The 19,974-nt window shown below is 44.3% G+C and overlaps 1 pseudogene; it reads left to right on the forward strand.

Annotated features, from left to right (window-relative positions):
- The first annotated feature begins 12,194 nt into the window (after nucleotides 1–12,194).
- On the forward strand, nucleotides 12,195–13,845 carry LOC147707415 (uncharacterized; annotated as a pseudogene).
- The last annotated feature ends 6,129 nt before the right edge of the window (nucleotides 13,846–19,974 follow it).

Below are 19,974 nucleotides of genomic sequence, written 5' to 3' on the forward strand. Positions count from 1 at the left end.
CACCCACTAAACTCGTCATTTGCGGTTCATAGATACCAGACTCGACCATATTCGTACGAGTCGAAAACACCACTTACGATCGTCACGGAACCTCAGACGCTCCTTTTGCCCTCATGTAGGCAAGCACTAGTCGGAATCATACTCGATATTCATCAGACCATCCAGATGCTGCTGTAACATAATTCTATCCATCAGAGTTCCCTTGGTAACAGGCGGTTGTCTTATACACGTCGTAGCACAGAGGCCACATAAGGCAGGACCACACTGCACACAAAGGCAACACGTGAACAGGAATGCCACAACATCCCCGATGATCATCAGAATTTTCCAACCCCAAGTCGACATTAGGCCCCAAAACCACCCAAGTAGCGTCCAATCCCCTACGTCCACGTGTATGGACTCAGAGATTTTATGCAACTTTGAGATGGCTTGATAGACAGTCGGAGCGTTATCTGGAATGAAAATACAGCAGCTCGAATGGATCACCTTACATACTCCACCTCGATCTGCTAGGACAACGTCTAAAACCATACGGTTTTGTAACGTCATAAGCCTATCCGCCTGTAGCTCTGCTGTGATATTACCAAGGGCACTGGCAGTGATATTAGCTGTCGATTCCACCACTCGGGTCAACTGTCTCAGGTTCCTACTATTGACCATAGGTCCCCAAAATGGAAAGAAACCCTTGAAAAAGTCTCCTGCCTCTTGACCGGCAGTGTCCTCTTCGCTAATCACGCCCCTCACAATTCGAGTCTTGTGGTAATCGGAGGCGACTGTAAAAGTCGGTAATAGAGAATGGCCAGCAAGGGGTTTTGTTTATTCTAAGATTTTTACAGCACCGTTAGGACTTGTTTAAGATTAATCACAGTACCTAAGCTTGAGTTTGATCAGTGGCTGTTAAATTTAATTCAAAGGAAACAAGTTCCTAAAAAAGGAACACAAGATGTTACCACACTAACATCAAAATTAAGCACGAATACTCAATAAAACGTGAAACCAGGGTTTTTCTTGTCTGAAAGTTATTATTGTAACAAGTTGACTTGTTCAGTCCAACTCTGCTTAGTTTGTCTCATGTCATCTTTTGATTTTCGTCTGACTTTGAGTTAAAATCAATCAACTACTGTGACCCAGCAGTCTGGACTCAAAATTTGGATATGTCCAAGGACAAGCAACCAAGGCCTTGAATATCCTTATTATATCCATGTATGCACCCTATTCTTTATGATTGTTCGTTGTTTTTGTACAGAAATTTATGTACTTTGCCTTGAAGTTCAATAATAACTTTCAGACAAGAAAAACCCTGGTTTCACGTTTTATTGAGTATTCGTGCTTAATTTTGATGTTAGTGTGGTAACATCTTGTGTTCCTTTTTTAGGAACTTGTTTCCTTTGAATTAAATTTAACAGCCACTGATCAAACTCAAGCTTAGGTACTGTGATTAATCTTAAACAAGTCCTAACGGTGCTGTAAAAATCTTAGAATAAGCAAAACCCCTTGCTGGCCATTCTCTATTACAAACTTTGCCCGAGCCCGCAAGGGTATATTGGGTTGCTCACCTTTTTGTACATTGTAAAAGTCGGTGGCAACAAGTTTGCAATATAACATGAGCCTGCAAAGTCAAGGGGCAACCATGTATATGCACGATCATAACAGACAAAGTACGTACCCTTGGCAGTCAGAAACACAGGGGAAGAGAGCATCGGTAAGACGTACGTCTCAGAGCAAGCACTCTCTCCAAGATGAGCTCTCGGGCTTCGGCCACGACCTTTTAGACAGAAATTACAAAGGTGGGGTACGATCCATATTGGAGACGAGCTTTTAAGCTGTCTTTCACCCACGAGCGCACTATACTCAGCCTCACTCAGATCCCTATAGGCATGCACCTCTTCCTCTGGGATGAGCGACGGCTCATAGATATCCCTATCTAAATCAGCAATCGCTATCGCCAAAGGCTTGTGATACGGACCGGGACCAAAGTGCGGAGGACGTGGCTCTTGATTGGGGTAGGAATCTAGTGCACTTCGAAACATTGTTTGGAATGCTCGAGCTGAACCCTGGGAACTATAAAGAAGAACCAAGTACGGAATTCCCTTATCGGTGGTATGTGGCATTAACCCACACACCCAACAATTGGTAAAGTTAACCACCAACTGATGCTGATGAAGGAGCCGAACAAAGGAATTATTCATAAATTCCGCACGTCTGACTTGCTCGTGTTGGGGTAGGATGTGGAAGGAATGAGGAGAAACAGTGGGTGTAGGTTTAGGTTCAGAAGAGGGGGTAGGTGAGGCAGAAGGCAAGAACGACTGTATCAGATAATATACCACACCCACCAATAGCGAGGAAACAGTTAAGAACAGAAAAAACACCTGAAACATGAAGCATTTTGTACGAATAATTTGCTGCAACTTGAATCTTTGAGCCTGAGCTTTTTCCAAATCCACCAGCTTAGAGAATGGCATCCTCTAAAACCGTCCGCAACGTTTTTGACGCACTTCGTTCTGTGTAGCAATAGTCAATCCCCAGGAGTTCCCAGGAACCGACGGCCTTCGACCTAGTGTCAAGACCTACTAACCAGAAGGAAGTACCCGCGCGGCCTTACGGTCCACCCGGATGTAAGGTATTTTTTATTTACAAATATATATACAAAATCTCCTAGCTGTGGAAGCAAAACACATATATGGAAACAAACTCACAACATTACAAAAACCACAATTATACGAGTGTGTTCAGACTGAATGGTGTCAATGGGGTAACGTAGATGTCAAAGGGGAAAGCAAAGCTTTTATTAGTCTCTGGTATTGGATCGCAGAAAGTAGCGGCTTTTCCCAGGACGTGTCTGCTCGTCAAACAACTGATCCGATGGCGGGACAGAGTTCTGCTGATCAGTCAATTGTTCAGATCTTGAGCTTTTCGATGGCAAATGTTCAACAATGTCGTTCTGCTGCACTGAGGGCTCTCCAACAGGCTGAGCGTCACTAAAAGAGACGAAGGTCTGCACAGTTTCCGTTTCAGACGAAGCAATGCCCTTCCTCACCCACGAGTCTGCTGGTAAAGGTATAGGTACCTTTTTAGTATGGGTGGCGTGCACCCAGTTTTTCCGTCCTTCCAAACGAACAGCAGTCCTCGTGGCAAGGAGCACTTGGTATGGTCCAGTAAAGCGGGGTTCAAGGTTACGCTTTCGTCCGAAGTTCCGCGTTACCACCCAGTCTCCAGGCTGGAGCTGATGGCCTGGACCCTCCGTCTGCGCCGGCAATGCTTCAAAGACCTGTTTGTGAATTAACCTCAGTTTAGCAGTCAGATCATGAAGATAATCGATCAACATTGGATATTCAAGATCAGAAAACACACCGGGTCTAGGGACCCCCCAAACATTTGCAGGACGGCCGAACACTATTTCGTAGGGACTAAGCCCTACTCGGGAGTGTACAGTCGCCCTAGTTGACAGAAGAGCTAGAGGCAAAGCGTCAGGGCACGAAAGACCAGTCGTAGCCTGAATCTTCGCCAACTTCAATTTGAGCGTGCCATTGTACCCTTCAACCAAACCCGCTGACTGAGGATGATTGGCGCTATGGAATTTTTGAGTAATTCCAAGGCCCTTACACACACTTTTCATCACACTCCCCACAAACTCACTTCCGTTATCAGACCATACAATCCGTGGCATTCCATACCGAGGAAAGTATTCCTTCAGTGGGATTTTCGCAGTGGACAAAGCAGTGTTATCTTTGAGAGGGTAGGCTTCAATCCATCGGGAGAACGCGCAAACCACAACTAAAACGTACTTCAGATTATTACATCGCTCCATATGGATAAAGTCTAGCTGAATCACTTCAAAGGGACATGTAGGGGGAGCAAAATGGCCAGGAGGTGTAGGGGTTCCCTTTCCAGGATTGTACATCATACATATCATACAATTCTTAACCAATCTCTCAGCACACTTTGTAGTACCATCATTCTTCCATACCGGGGACAACAACTTGCAGATACCTTTCGCACTAATATGTGCCACGCCGTGTGCCATCGTCACAACAGCTAGTACATATGCATCTGGCAACATCCATCTCTTATGCTCCGACAAATCGATCCAACAACCATTCGCATCCAACTTTCCCGTACTCTCTTTCCACTTCGTCTTTTCAGTCTCGGTGGCCTCATTCTGAATCGCTTTCACACTCTCGATAGTGTCCTCACACATACCAGTCTCCGTAGGCCACCTAACCGAACTCGTCACATACATTCTCGTGCTAAGGTTCCGGGCAGTCTCCTTAGCAGTCTCATCCGCAAACGCATTTCCACGACCAACATCATCTGTCACCTTTCGGTGCGCACTACATTTAACAATCGCCACCTGCTCAGGCAAAGTAAGTGCATCCAAAAGATCATTCACAAGCTGTCCATGCTGAATCTTAGTGCCATGCGACGTCATAAAACCTCTCTCTCGCCACAATCGTCCAAAACTATGTGCGACGCCAAAAGCATATTGGCTGTCGGTAAACACATTCACCCGTTTCCCTTTCGACAACACACACGCTCTAGTCAAGGCAATCAGCTCTGCCACCTGAGCAGAATTCTGATTCAATCTCGCAGCTTCCACAACAGTACTCAATGTTACCACAGCATACGCAGTCGTCACGTCACCATTCGGCAACTTAAAACACGACCCATCCATATACAAAGTCCCATCGGGATCTTCCAAAGGAGTATTTTTCAGGTCCACACGACCTTTTGTTTCTTCCTCCGTTCGTAAGTAGCAGTCATGAGGTGCTACTTTGTCTGATTCCATACTAATTGGCAACAAAGTCGCCGGGTTCAGAACGTTGCAACGTTTTATTTGAATGTGACTTGCCAAAAGCGTCAACTCATAACCAGACAACCTTGCACTCGTCAAGTGCTGAGTTTTCGTACGATTCAAGAGAGTGTCAACTGCATGCGGAACCATCACCGTAAGCATATTATCCATGACCAATCCTGCAGATTGTCGGATGGACACCGCAGCTGCCGCTGTTGCTCTCAAACAACTCGGCAATGCTCTAGCTACTGGGTCCAAGGTCGAGGAAAAATATGCACATGGACGCTGCTTACCGCCGAATTGTTGCGTCAAAACACTCAACGCACAACCTTCCCTCTCGTGAACGTATAGTGTAAACGGCTTACTGTAGTCAGGGGTACCTAACACAGGGGCCGAACACAACGCGTCACGTAGTCCAGAAAAACTTTTCTGACATTCTTCCGTCCATGGCAAAGGAGTTGGAACATCCTTAAACGTAAGAGCCACCAATGGTTCCGCTAGCAATGAAAAATTTGGAATCCATTGCCTGCAGTATGACGTGATACCTAAAAAGGCACGCACATCTCTCTGAGTTGTTGGCACAGTCATTCGAGCAATTGCTGCAATTCTTTCTAGGGTCAACCTTCTTCCCTCCTTTGACAATAAGTGACCTAGATAGGTCACTTCTTGGCAACAATATTGCAGTTTAGAAGGTGACACCTTGTGATGTAAGTCACAGAGATGCTGCAACAACGACACCGTTGCAAGTTTGCAAATGTCCTGAGTATCTGCAGCCACCAATAAGTCATCGACATATTGGATTAAGGCCGCACCGGCCGGCAACACAAACGCATCAAGTTGGCCCTTCAAGGCGTGACTGTATATCGATGGACTCTCACAGTAGCCCTGAGGAGCACGTTTAAACCTGAAGCTGCGGCCACCAAGAGAGAAACCGAAAAGGTCTCTACTCTCCTCAGCAATCGGAATGCTGAAAAACGCATTTTTCAGATCGATCACTGAGAAACAAGATGCAGAGGCTGGAATCAGAGTTAGTAGAGCCGTAATGTCAGGCACCTCAGGGAACTGAGGAATCACAATTTTATTCACCTCCCGTAAATCAATAACAAAACGATAAACAGGGGGTTTTGATGGATCAGTGCGCTTTAGAATGGGAAGTACAGGGCTGTTGCACACGTTTCCCCGAGTCTCCTCGATAACATCTTTCTCAATCAAATCGTAGATAATTGCTAACAACGCTCGTTCACCATCAAGGGAGATACGATACTGGGGAATACGTGGCAAGCACACATTAGATTTCAAGTGAACAACATAAGGGGAGATGTCAAGCAGGCCCACGTCATTGGGACCTGTCACCCACAAAGATGCAGGAAGAGAACTCAATTCCGGTGGAAGCTTATCGATGGATAAGTACATAGGAGAGACAACTCTCTCACCCAACGTAAGCTTTACTCCCGCAGGGGAAAAATACAAAGTCGCATACAGACGTTTTAGCAAATTCAGGCCCAAAAGATTTTCACCACAACCAGTAGTCAAAATCAGCTGAGCTTTCAGCTCACGAGGCCCAATTGTAAGGGGCAAAGGGCACGAAACCGGATTGCTAACAGGGGTGCCAGAGAATCCAACGGAAACATTTGTTAAGCCAGACAAAGGTGCGCCAGGGAGTTTCGAATGTATGATGGAACTTTTCGCTGCACCAGTGTCCAACAGAAAAGGCTCAACGACGCCCGAGGTGGCAACTGCGACGTAAGGCCCTCTCTGATCGACCGGAACTGATACTACTCCCTCTCTTTGTCTATGGCTGTCCTAGTAATTACCATTGTCGATGTTGTGATCGACGTAATAATCGTCTACATTGTACTGAGCAGATCTGCTTTGTGATGATCCACGCTGATCAAAACAATTGTTAGAATCGGAAGAGTTATTGGAACGATCAGTTTGAGCACCGCGACCTCTACCGCGTGATGTCTGTTGAGGACCGCTACGACCTCCTCTAGATGAATTACCACTATTGCGATCACGCAAAATTGGACAATCGAATTTCAGATGACCCTCGTTCCTACAATAGGCACACTGATTGTACCCCAATGAAGATCTGTCAGAAGAGGAGTCATTTCGGGATTGTGACCTATTCGACTGAGACTGCGATCTATTCCGCTGTTGCGAATCGTTCTGATTCGAACGTTGAGGATATGCTTGCTGCAACAGCACTTTTGTTTTGAGCTCTTTCATCTTTTTATCAGCACGATCATTCTCTTCTTTCTCTCTATTCTCATAATATTGTGCCGTAGCCAATATTTGAGCAGCAGTAGAAACAGCCCACGCACTCTCAGAATTTCTCAATTTGTTGCTTAAGTCCGGTAACAAATTTGAAACAAACTTATCCACAAACAATCGCTGACCTCCCTCAGTACCCATATCCTGACCACTATGATCAATGAATGCCTCCTCAAATCTCGTAAAGAAATCAGAGACACTTTCATCCTTCTTTTGTTTGCAAGCAGATAGTTTGTCCCAGTTCACCTTCATAGCTGGCATAAGCGTTTTCATTAGAGTGATAATTCTCTGGGCAAAGCCGTAATCAGCTGATCGGACTTGGCTCCGCCAACTTGCAAGGCGTCAGCAGCCCTTAATGCATTCCAATCACCGCCTAATTCTGCAGCATGATCTTCCTGGCGAATCTTTGCCCATACCGGTTGCGGTACGACATTACCAAACAGCATATCGATATCAGCAAGATTCATTATCGTAGCATCCACAAGCTGCGATAATTCTTTATAGTACCCTGCAGGACTTTTGCGAGGGTCAGGCATAGATTGTTTCACCTGCAAAACCTCCGACCGTTTCCATGGAAGATGTATCCATACTCTCTGAAAGTGCGGCAGGACGATAGGAATGGCATTAGCATCACCTGGCATCCACACTGGTGGAACTTCGCGCATGGGGTACTGACCAGGCGCTTCTAGCGGTCCCTCAATGTCTTCTACAAACAATGCTCGAGGCATTATAGAAGGACGAAAAGACAGCAACTGCTCGACAGCACGTCAAACATTGCTACCCACTATCATTCCACTCGCAAACTGAAGCTGGAGGTTAGTTAGAGCAGACATCGTTTCTTCAGATGCATCAACCGATATTTGGTCTCGCAAAACCTTGCACATTTCCTCAAACACGAACCTCTGAGTCGGTATATTGAACTGAGAGAACGTGTCAATCACCACATGTGGTGGATTCCTAAGGGGATATTTCATCCAAGCCATCGCCATATTATATAGACAGTCACGTTCCCTACTACCGGGAAGCTGACTTCGCCTTTGGGGACCGTCGGAACCAGCGGACTCAAGAATCGGTCCAAGAGAATTGAAGAAGTTAGCAGCAACAGAAGGGACACGACGTCCAGTAGACGGGGTAGTAGAGTAACCCAATGGGGTAACAAGAGAAGTATCAGAAACAGAGGGAACAGCAGGAGAAACCAGAACAGTAGAAACAGCGGGAGCAGGAGTATGGGGAAGTACAAGCGGAGGAGCAGTAGGGACGGAAGCAGGTAGAGGAGCAAGAACGGGTTGAGGGACAGGTTGTGGAACAGGAGCAGGAGGAACAGGGGCAGGAGGAACCTCAGGAGTTACAGTACCCTGTACGTACGGAGGTGGTGACTTCATGAGATAAGACATTAAGGGGTCCTCTGTAACCTCCTCCTTCTTATCCGTATCTGCCGGTAAAGTGGGATAGCACTTATCTACAGACATACGCTGCAATCTATCGAAAACTTCCTTTTCCTTTTCCTCCTTATCTCGCTGGAACTGCTCTGCGTTTCTTACCGTAGTAACAATTCCTTCTCTCTTATTACGTTTAATCTGCTTGATTTCTTTCTGTTTGGCTTCTTTACGCCACAACCGGAAGGAATCAAACATGGCCGGCCTTGATTTTCTCTGAAACAATTTGGCTTCAAGATTGTCTAGAATCGGGGTCTCAAAACTACCATGAGGTGGCCAACTAAGGGCAATGTCTTTTTTAGTATAGCGAACCCAACACTCATTGAATGTAATTGGACCTAACCCGTGTTTACTGTACAGTTCATAAGTTGGAGTTCCAATCAGAGGTATCGGACGCGAGTCCTCCAATCGGGAATCCGCACCACAACTTCTAAAACAACTGAACAAAGTACTACGGCTAGGCATCGTGCACACTAACCGAGTTTCACAAACGTCAAGGGTTATAGGATCACAATATCCCTACAAAGAGCAAAACCCTCGGTTTTTGGCGACTGCAGACGTCAAATATCACAACAAAGAACCAAGTACTGAGAACCACAAATGCAATGGAACCATGCAACAACCAAGCACCCACAACTAAGGACTATGGGAGCGACCCACAAATACTTAACTCAAAGATCGATGGCGTCACCAGGAAGGCCCGTCAATCGTCTCGCTGTACCAAGGTCTACGCCAGGCGCCAAAACAGGTCTACAGTTAGGGCAGCAGTCCGTCGCAGCCGTCAGGAGGCGGAGAATCTTCGCGGGAAAAGTCGTCGGGCCACTTGTTTCGACAACAGGATCGATGAAGCGAGTGCACCTTCCCTCGGAGATTTCACACGAAGTTCCTCACGATCGTCGGGCTTGGACCGGTACCACTGATGCAGCCCCACGTTGGGCGCCAACTGAAGGACTGGGTTCTGCTAAGACCCAGCGGTGCCAGGGATAACACCTAAAACCTTCGTGGGTAACCTGTCTCGGCGTACAAATGACAGAGACACGGGACACTTCCTTCGGCGTCAAAGATTCGAGGTTTATTACTGCAGGGAACACAGAAGTCACAAGAAGTACAGCATGTGTAGGTTCGAGGAGTCTGATTCGACTTGCCTCTGTGGATCGCTCCTTTTTATACAGTTTTCATGCATAAGATAACACGGTACACAAAGGTTTATAACTCGGTTCCCATCGTAAAAACCATAAGGGGTTGCTTTCATGTATTCAAGGCCCGGAACATAAGTACAGAAACGTTTGGTAGTTCCGAACTGTAAAAGCCCATCTTCCCACCATTAGTACATTCCAATCAGCAGTAAACAAAACGAGGAAGGGACAGAAACAGGTGCAGAGGAAGACAGAAACAGTGGGGAGATCGGAAAGGGTGTAAAAGGGGTGGTATCGGGAAACACGAGCTGTAGGCATCAAAAGGGGACGTGTTTAATGGATGCACAACTAAGACAATAGACCGGCACGGCAAGATGAGCCTCGAGCGGGGCCATCTGCCTTACAGTGCCATCCCCCTCATCATAAAGACACTTTCAAAGGAAACGTGTCTTCCGCAAGAGTTTGGGAATCCCAGGGTCGCGAAGCGGACAGCGTCCATTCGCTGGCTACTTGAGGGCAAAGACAAAATGGATGCCGCATCTAAGATGGAACCCGTGGGCTCGGATGTAGAAACCCACGAAACAAACGAACGGTTTAGGTTAGCACAGCGAAAACGCGTACACCCACTAAACTCGTCATTTGCGGTTCATAGATACCAGACTCGACCATATTCGTACGAGTCGAAAACACCACTTACGATCGTCACTGAACCTCACTGTGCTCACTGCTTGCAGCACCGTTCTCCGACTCGCTCCCGCCAGGTGTTGGCGTTTGCTGTACGTTCTTGCTGTCCGTATTTCTTTCTGTCGACCCTTCCCCGCGTGGTTGCCTCGCCGCCAGCATGCTGGGCAGGGCCTCTGGCCAGGGGTGAGGTTAGCTGCAATACTGTGGACCTTCACAGGACGGCGCCCTGTTGCAGGTGGTGTGCGGCTCTTTGGGCCCTCCGTGTATCTTATGCACTATGTCCCTGTGGCGTACCTCTGCCTCTGCTTACGCCGGTCTGTGATAGCTGGCTGGGCTACAGATGAAGGCCGTTTGGTGTCCGCTGCCACGCTCCGGTGTTGATTCCGAGTGTTCTTTATAACTTTTTTTTTTTTGTTCAGCTCCGTTGGCTGGGGGGGCAGGGTCTAAATCCCAATCCTCGTCGCCATTGTGGAAATCCCAAATAACCACAACGAAGCCTTGTGATAGTTAACTTCTCTTTATTCACCGGAGCGCCGGGAACAACTTCTGCCTCTTCCCACGGTCGGCGCCAACTAACTAAAATGGCCGCCTACCGCTTCCGGTCCCGCCCTTCCGGTTCCTGCCTACGTAACGCTAGTCCGTCACCACAGATAGCACAACCCACTCCCAACCCAACTTATTATCACAACCCGCCGACCGGCTCCAACGCTCAGTTTAAACATCTTCAAGCAAAATATTTCAAGATACAGGCACCGTTTATAATAGTACTAGGAAAACTACCTAAGGATTACGCACTGCTGCCTCAACGCTGTTTAAGCGCTTCTGTCCTTGCTGTCCGCACAATTCAAAAGGCATTACACTACGTTTTCCGCATTGTCAACACCTGATCAGTGTACAACATCAGCTCATTGTACTACAACATAGCGATTTGTTTCACGAATGGTCACACCACAGGTGAGCTTATCCTCTTCCCTAGAATGACTGCCACAATATCTTCTCGTGTGTGGTGCTGCATCTTTTGTGAGACAATGTACATTTTGGATCACCGGAGTCTGAGTTAACACATTGTACGGTGGGCGTGGGTCTCTACTGTCTGCCGTTGCATCTTGGCAGTTGGACTGCTTACTTTCAAACATTCCACGAGCTTCACACCATGTGAACCCTCTCTGCACACACAGCGTTACCTTTCTCATGCTAGCTTCTTTGCCCCACTGTGACATCTGTGAATCATGCATGCTGTACGTCCCACCATCTTAAGCTTGCACCTTATCACAAGCAACAGCTTTACTCTGCGTCTGTTATATCTCATCACCTCAGGCAATTGCAGTTACCGGAGTCTACAGCCATGGCATTCGCATCACTTATTCCCGCACTACTTTCCACAGCATTTACAACCAGCATATTTTACTTACAGATCTATCGGCACATGCATCAACGTTTGAAAATGTGATTCCTTATTTGCGATTTTTAAGGAATCGCAAATAAGGAATTGCATTTTTTTCGAATATTTTTTGCAATTTGGTAAAAATCACAATTTTTACCGAATCGCATGATTTTGGCGAATTCGCATTTTGCAAATTTGCAAATTGAGAAAAAGCACACTTGATGAATCACAATGTGATTACAACCAGGAAGGCAGCTGAGTAATTGCACACAGCTGCTCCCTGCATTGAACTGGAGGTTTGTCAGTTGGCTTTTGGAGCTCAGCCTGGAGGAACTGCAGCAGACTGTGTGGATGAATTTACAACCAGGAAGGCGGCAGAGTAATTGCACACAGCTGCTCCCTGGTTTGAACTTGAGGTTTGGCAGTTGGCTTTGGGAGTTTAGCCTGGAGGAACTGTAGCAGACTGTGTGGCTGAATCCTTGGGAGAAATGGCTAATGAAAATGATGTAGATGATATCCAAGACAGGAAAAGAAAAATTAAATTCAGTGACCAGGAGCTGGAAATACTCATTGAGGAGGTCACTATGAGGCAGGACCAACTTTTTGGTAAACAATCTTTGAAGGTGTCTGAAGCAGTTAAAAGGAAACTGTGGCTTGCTATCTAAGCTAAGGTCAATGCTGTGGGTGTTGCACATCCTGACATAAATAATTTACAGAAACGCTGGTATGACCTGCGCAGTCGTGCCAAAGAAAGAATTGCAACCAGGATGAAAGCTGCCAAAAGGACTGGTGGGAAACCCCCAGGAATAGGCCCAATACCCCCCTTGAAGACATGGTGGAAGGCACACTTTCAACTGAGGCTGTTGTTGGAATAATTGACATTGATACGTCTGAGCTTGCTACACCTTCTGAAGGTAAGAGTTTTTGAAATGTATTTTTCAAATGTACAATGTGAGTGATAGAGGGCTTAAAAAGATGTTATACCTGCTTCCATTTCACTCCTCTCTTGAACTACTTCATTTATGTTTCCCAAACCTGATAATTCACATTTTTAAGTCAGAAAGCAGTGCATCATGGGTGTTGTAGTTTTTTCTAAATTCAAATATGCTGATAAAAAGTAAAGTTTGTTAAAACGAATGTTAGTATTTTAGGAAACCAAAGTAGTCATGCAGCATGTGATTTGTAGTTGAGAAGCAATTTTGCAAATAAGTTTAAAAAGTACAAATTAATAAGTAACAGACTGCTTGCACTTTTTCAATCATAGATACACAACAAGAAATCATAGAAAATGAATTGACAGAGTTAAACACTCAAGAAGGACATGACACAGATGACTTCAATGCTGCAATTTCATCATCTTTTATTTTTCAAAGAAGGGAAAGACACAGAGTACGCCAACTGCATCAGTCTGATAGTGAAGAAGATCAAAATGTTAATGTCTCTGAAATGCAGACTGTTGCAACTCCAGCAACCTCTAACCCAATGTGGATCAGGCGTAATAGACTTCAACAGTTTTACAGGCGCCGGTCACAAGCATCACAAAGAGGAATAGCTCTAGAGGATAGCAGCACCGGCAGTGTTGTTGAGGATAAAATCCTTAAAGTACAGCGCCTACAAGGCAAAGACATTAGAGTCATGAAGGGAAAACTTGATCACATCAGTAAAGAGTTTTGTGCAATGCACAACAGTATTAAACAAATGACAAATGTAATTGATAAAGGGCATAAAACAACATCTGAAAAGCTAGACCGCATTGCTAATTCTTTGGAGACACTCTGCACAGTGATACAGACCCAGCAAGTTGGAAGTGCTAAGAGGCAACTTAGAACAATGACCTGCATACAGGGTCACACCAGGGGAATGTCTCGGCTTTCAAGCACTACTGCTCAGCTCTGCAAGAAGACAGTTGGCATGCAAGTGGAAATGAAACACATTTGTGCAGAGATTGCCAGGGGAATGCGGACACTCCAAAATGCTGTAGAAAGAATACAAAGTGATACTGAACCTGCAAACCAGCTTCAAATTGGGGGTAGTGAAGTTGGCAGAAGTATCAGTGGCATACTTGACCCAGCCTAACTTGGAGCACGGCGTAGCAACAGGAAAAAAACATTTCCAGCAATATGGCCATGGGCGATATGATAATTACAGGAAAAGCATTAGGGGTGCGTGGACGCAAAAAATAGTATGGTACCTTTTCAGCTAAATTTTTGACAAAAAAGGTGTCCATCTGATTTAAAAAACATTGTTTTCTGTTTTAAAATGAAGGCAAAGTAATTGACTAATTCATCAGAATGCATTTAAATTTCAATCAAAAACTGCATATCCTTTTACTTTTGAAAAATAAGCAGATTACAGTCATGCATCTGATTGTCCTGTGTGATTCTTACCTTTTTTTAAAATAATGTTGTGTTATCTCAGCCCTTCTCCTTCTACCCTCTGCTGCTTCTGGTCCATGTAATCTTGGTTGGGGTTGTTGAGCCTGAGTATCATTTTGAGGTAGTACATCATCCACATCCAATTCGATGCCTCTATTAGTGGCTAAGTTGTGCAACATTGCAAATGCTGCAACTATTTTACAGCAAATTTCATGACGATATTGTAAAGCTCCACCAGTCTTATGGAGAATGTGAAAGCGAGATTTCATCACACTAAAGGTTCTCTCTATCAAATTGCGGGTTGATATGTGAGCATGGTTGTACTGCTGCTCTTTTCTGGTTGCTGGATTGAGATATGGTGTTAATGTGTATGACCTCACTGCATAGGCACTGTCACCTAAAGAAAGTGATAATGACAGATACAATGCGTTAGTAACATGTGTCTAACAGGAACTGGGATATGTTAAAAATAAAAATGTATAATTACCAAGCAAATATCCATCTCCAAATTCACCTGCAAGCAGTCGTGTGTGGATGGCACTGTGTCTAAAAATGTAGGAGTCATGGGCACTTCCAGAGTAACTTGCCACTAAGTCTTTGATCATAGTTTTAGAATTGCAAATTGCATGTATGTTAAGAGAATGGTAACATTTCCTGTTGCGGAAAATGTACTCATTTTCAGAGGGTGGGCAAATGGGAACCTGTGTGCCATATTCACAGCCTATGACATGTGGAAAATGAGCCATGTTATAGAAATCTAACTTGGTTTTTAGCAAATCCTGTTGTGTAATAGGGAATTTGATGTGAGGCTCTATCCTTTGCAACATGGCATTCAGAAAAGCATTGAAAAATCTAGAAAGTGAACTCTGGGAGACACCACCAGCAATGGCTATTACACCCTGAAATGACCCAGAGGCAAGGAGGTGCAGTGAACACAATACCTGAACATGGATTGGTATAGCTTGTGTCCTGCGTGTTTTGTCTCTGCAAGATTGGGTCCAATTCTTCTATTAAATCTAAAATTAAGTGAGCATTAAGCCTATACTTATCATATATTTCTGCTTCTGTCTGCCCTAGTAAGGAAATGCGCACTCTGAAAATTCTCTCTTGAATCAACCTTCTCCTTCATCCTGCTGCTGCTCTCAACTTCTGCCTACGTGCCAAAAAGAAAAGTGCTGCCATTGTGGAAAAAGGTTTGATGCTTTCTGAGGCCCCTTATATGCACTCTTGATGGATGTCACCGGTTTTGAGCAATTTCGAAAAAATTACCACCAGGTTTGACTTCTTCATATTTTAAGAATTCCTATTTGCGATTTCATAAGAAATCGCAAATAGCGAATTTTCATGCATTGTAATTTCTCGCAAAAAAATGCGATTCGCTACTTTTGCGATTTATTTTAGTAATCGCAAAGCATTTTGCGATTCCTAAAATAGCAAAAAAACGCTTCAAAGATGATGCATCCCAAATCAAGAAATTGCATTCGCAAACGGACGAATTTTGCGATTCGCACCGTTTGCGAATGCAATTTCCTTTGATGCATGTGGGCATTAGTGGTATTCTGCACTTTAGCAGTTATAGATCTCTCGAAGGAACTCATGAACTCAAGGTATTTCCTGCTGATTCCTTTCATTTCTGTTCTGCTGTTAAACTCAAGGACTTTGTGTCTACTGTTATGAAAAGTCAGCAACAGTTCAATTTGAAACAAATGCCTTCCACTAGTATCCAGACCACGGTGACCACTTTAATTATTTTAATTTATTATTTTCTGGGTACAGCATTTCTTCTTTCTTATGAATTCCGTATAATGTTATTGTTGAAAAAGCCTAATTGTACATGTGGATTTATTTCTTACCAATCTTATTTAGGTATTTTCCATGGGAGTGATATTTTTAGCAGTTATATTTAAAGACGGGTATTTCCTGAATATTTTTACGTTCATATTTGAAATAAGTCATTATATGAAGTGCACGCTCAGTTTTTCTTTTTAGGATTGGTGTAATTCTATGGGGTTACATTATTCTGTGTGGCTTTATATACCACATGCTACACCTGCTTAAATATTACAGTTATGTTATTTTATTATGGGGAACATGTACAAGCATTTACACCCAGTTTTACAGCATGCATATAATGTTTCGTACCATGTGGTTTGTACAACACACCTACATATTCGCTTAGACACATTTTGCTTTGTTCAGTGTGCCATGCTCACACTTCATACGTACATTTTGTTTTGTTCAGTGTGCCATGTCCACACTTCATACACACATTTTGATTTGTTCAGTGTGCCATGCTCACACTTCATATATACATTTTGCTTTGTTCTGTGTGCTATGTTCACACTTCATAGGTAGTTTACACCACATCTGCGCATTTTACCCATTGTTTCACGTGGTACAACCACATCTGTGCATTTTACACATTGTTTCATGGTGCACTAGTAGTTTGATCGTTCCACCCTCAGTGGATTCATCACTTACAATGTATTCTACTATTTACAGGTAGTTTGACGGTTCCACCCTTCCGTGGATTCGTCAATTTTATTGACCGTTCCACTCTCTTGTGGATTCATCACTTAAAGCTTCATTTTTACTACACTTTACTTCACCGTGTTTTTCTGTTTACCTATCTTTCTTATTACTGCTTAACACTACTTCATTTTGCTTGTTCTGTCCACACCAGTCCTCCACTCTTTCATTGCTTCTTGTACTCTTTTCATCTTATCACTCCTTCAACATATTGCCTCAACCCTGTACTTTACTCTTGTCAGCCTGGCCAGCTCTCATTATGTTTGTACTTAGGTTGTTGTTTTATTTTAATTGTGTGAGGGAGTGGGTGCTTATCTTTTGTGAGAAAGATGCATGAGTTGTTTGTTTTTATCTTTCCTGCTTTTCTTCTTTCATTTACATAAACTCTTATTATTCTCATATGCAACTTCTTTTCCATTGCTCTTTTCTGCTCTCATTTCATTGCATTTGTCTGCTCTGTGCTCTTTGTTAAATTTGACTTTCGTACTGCTTGCTAATTATGCTCTTTTCCTGTCAAAAAAAGAGGGTGATGTTATAGTCACCAGTTGTCCTTGTTTCTTTAAGGACAACTTGTCAGTTCCACGCGCCTGCCCTCGTGCGTTATTGTTATTCGCCATGCCACTAATCCTGGAGTTCTCGTTCAAACCCTGCTGCTCTGTTGGTTTGACAGTTACGGTGGGGATACCAGGATGAGCGGTCGTGGGTTGTGCTATCTATCACGCATGTAACCAATAAAGGTTTTGCAACTAAACCTTCGTTGAAGGATCCTCATTTCAACACAACAACCCTCTATCAACAATTGAACAAATCCTGTAGGTGCCAGGGCAGGCCCTCGATGCTTAACACACATCAAGCCAAGCCCGCCTCTGTGAGTGAGTGTACCTTGGGGTCTTCCAACAGTTCCAGAACTGACAGACAGGTTGGCTCGGGGGGGTGGTGGTGGTGCCTTTATTTGGCTGGTGTCATGTTAATATCCTGCTGCACAAGGCTGGCCCCACTACTTCTTGACCAGTTTTATATATAGTGTGAACTCACCTAAAGGTATTTGAGCTCTACTTTGTGAGGGGAAAAGTATGCCCAGATGTGGGTTCCTTGCTCACTGTGCCAATGGATTCAAGCTAGCCTGGCCGAAGAAAGGTGAAATACCCCGAAACGGGTCCCAGGATGCTTGTTTCCGGTCCAGAGAGGATCTGGCCTGGCAGTTCGGCCTGGACTGTTCCCATGGGTCACAGGGTCAGGACTGATTTCCATATGGCTGGGTCCAAACTGGGGTGTGGCGTAGTGGGCAAAAGAACAATGGATTTAACCCAGATCTTTTGACTGGGGGAGAATGTTTGCCTTGTCAGCATTCTGTCCATCATTTGTTTGCTGTAACACATTGTGGCGAAGTAAAGCGCCTGTAATGTGCGCTCACTGATGGTTCCACTGCATCTCATTTCAATATTTGAGTTGCTTTGCTGGACCCGGGCTGATAAGAAAGAAGCTGCTCATCTTTCACAACCTCATATCGGAAGCAGGATCCCTCGCAGCTTTCTTCAAGCTAGGGCATCCATGGTCAGACCGCCGCTCTCCGAGGGAAGGGTGGTCATGAGGAATGTGCGTTTTTGGTCTCCATCACCCTGCTCTCCATTCTGTACCCTTGAAGTCAGTAACAGTTTAGTAGATAATTCCTGTGACGAGTGGTGCATATTTTGCTTACTAGCCCCCTTCCAAAACAGGACATGCTAGATCGAGCAACAGTTCTTCGATTGAACAATAAGCACTTCAAAACAAGCCTAAAGAAGGAAGTTAGCAATGATTTCCAAAATGACAATTAAAATAATGCAAGCTTTAGCAAAGACTTTAGGTCTGCCTTTTTTATCAAAGGTGTTTTCATTGATTGTGAGTTTGTGCATGTGAGAGTCTTTGGGGAAATGTGTGTATGCTTTTGAGAATCTATTAATGCTGCTACATAGATTTATATATGAGCACGCCATTCATGGATGGTTCAATGTATAGTTGAATGTTTGCAAGAGTAGATAAGATACAAGTGTGTGTGTGAGTGCATGAATGAATACAAAACGGTGGTTTAGTGCATCAATGCGTGAGTGAATATGAATGAGTGCTACTTGGATAGATTAGTAGGCGAATGAAAGAGTGCATGGATCATGGAAAAGGTGCAGGCACAGAGTGATAATTATGTGCATGAGCAGATCAATGGGTGAATAGGCTGATGAGAGTGCCAGGATGAACAAATAAAAGAGCAAGTAGATGAGAGAATGAATGCTCAAATATAGATTAGTGAGTGCATGGGGAGACAATTAAGTATATTTAACTCACTCCCACCTGCACTCATAAAACAAATGGTATACTTATACAAACAGCCTCAGTCACAACTCACTCCCACCTGCACCAGTATTATAGTTTTAGTTTTATATAGCGCAAACATGACCCACGGGGGTATCAGAGCGCTTTACAGTACACTGTTATCACACATTATACATTCAATCAGAAATCACATACAGTACAAAAGAGGTAGACATTGGTGTTTGGATATAATCACTGGCAAATGGTCCTTAGAGATTTAAAGTTTTAAGGATCTTAATTTGTTCATTAGAAACATTTTCGCTTTTTTTAAGGCGGTATAGGAGAAGATTCTGCGTACATCTGGGGGAAGGGTGTTCCAAATCTTCGGTGTGATACCTGAGAAAACTCTGCACACAGTTCTCTTTTTGTGGAAGGATTGAGGTTTTAGTAGTAGTGAGCTCGAACTTTGCGAATGTCTGCATCCTCCCGAACGCTCTAGCTTTTGTGCTAAATAGCTGGGGTTGTTGCTATGTAGGGTTTATGTGTCATGCAGGCAATCCTTAGTTGTATTCTCTCCTCGTAGGGTAGCCAGTTCAGAGCCTTCAAAGCCGGGGTGATGTGGTTATTTCTTTTTATTCCGGAGCCCAGCCTGGCCGCAGCATTAAACAATGCCCTGAGCAGTGCTAGCTTGTATTTTAAGACCGCGTAGAGTGGTGCTTCCATAGTCAAGTCTTGGTAACACTAGAGCTTGTACCACCATTTTTAGATCAGTCTTTAGGAGGAAGGGTTTCCTTAGGATACTCAACTGATAATTGGCTCCCTTGGTGGCATTGTAGATTTGCGCCTGCATATTTAAATGTTTGTCCAGGATGACTCCCAAGGATTTTACGGAGTCAATAATGTATGGGGCACAATCAAAGGAAGTTAGATGCTTCAGCCAGAGATTACCTTCCTCATACCTGCAAAGGAAGTTGCAAAGTAATCTCATTTGCACCTCACTCATGCAACTGGAACCTGAAACAGTAAGCTCACTCTCACCTCTCTGACACCTTTACTGTCACTTGTACCAGCACCTATA

This window comes from Lissotriton vulgaris, chromosome 6 (genome assembly GCF_964263255.1).
Source record: "Lissotriton vulgaris chromosome 6, aLisVul1.2, whole genome shotgun sequence".
In the NCBI taxonomy this organism is placed as follows: Eukaryota; Metazoa; Chordata; class Amphibia; order Caudata; family Salamandridae; genus Lissotriton; species Lissotriton vulgaris.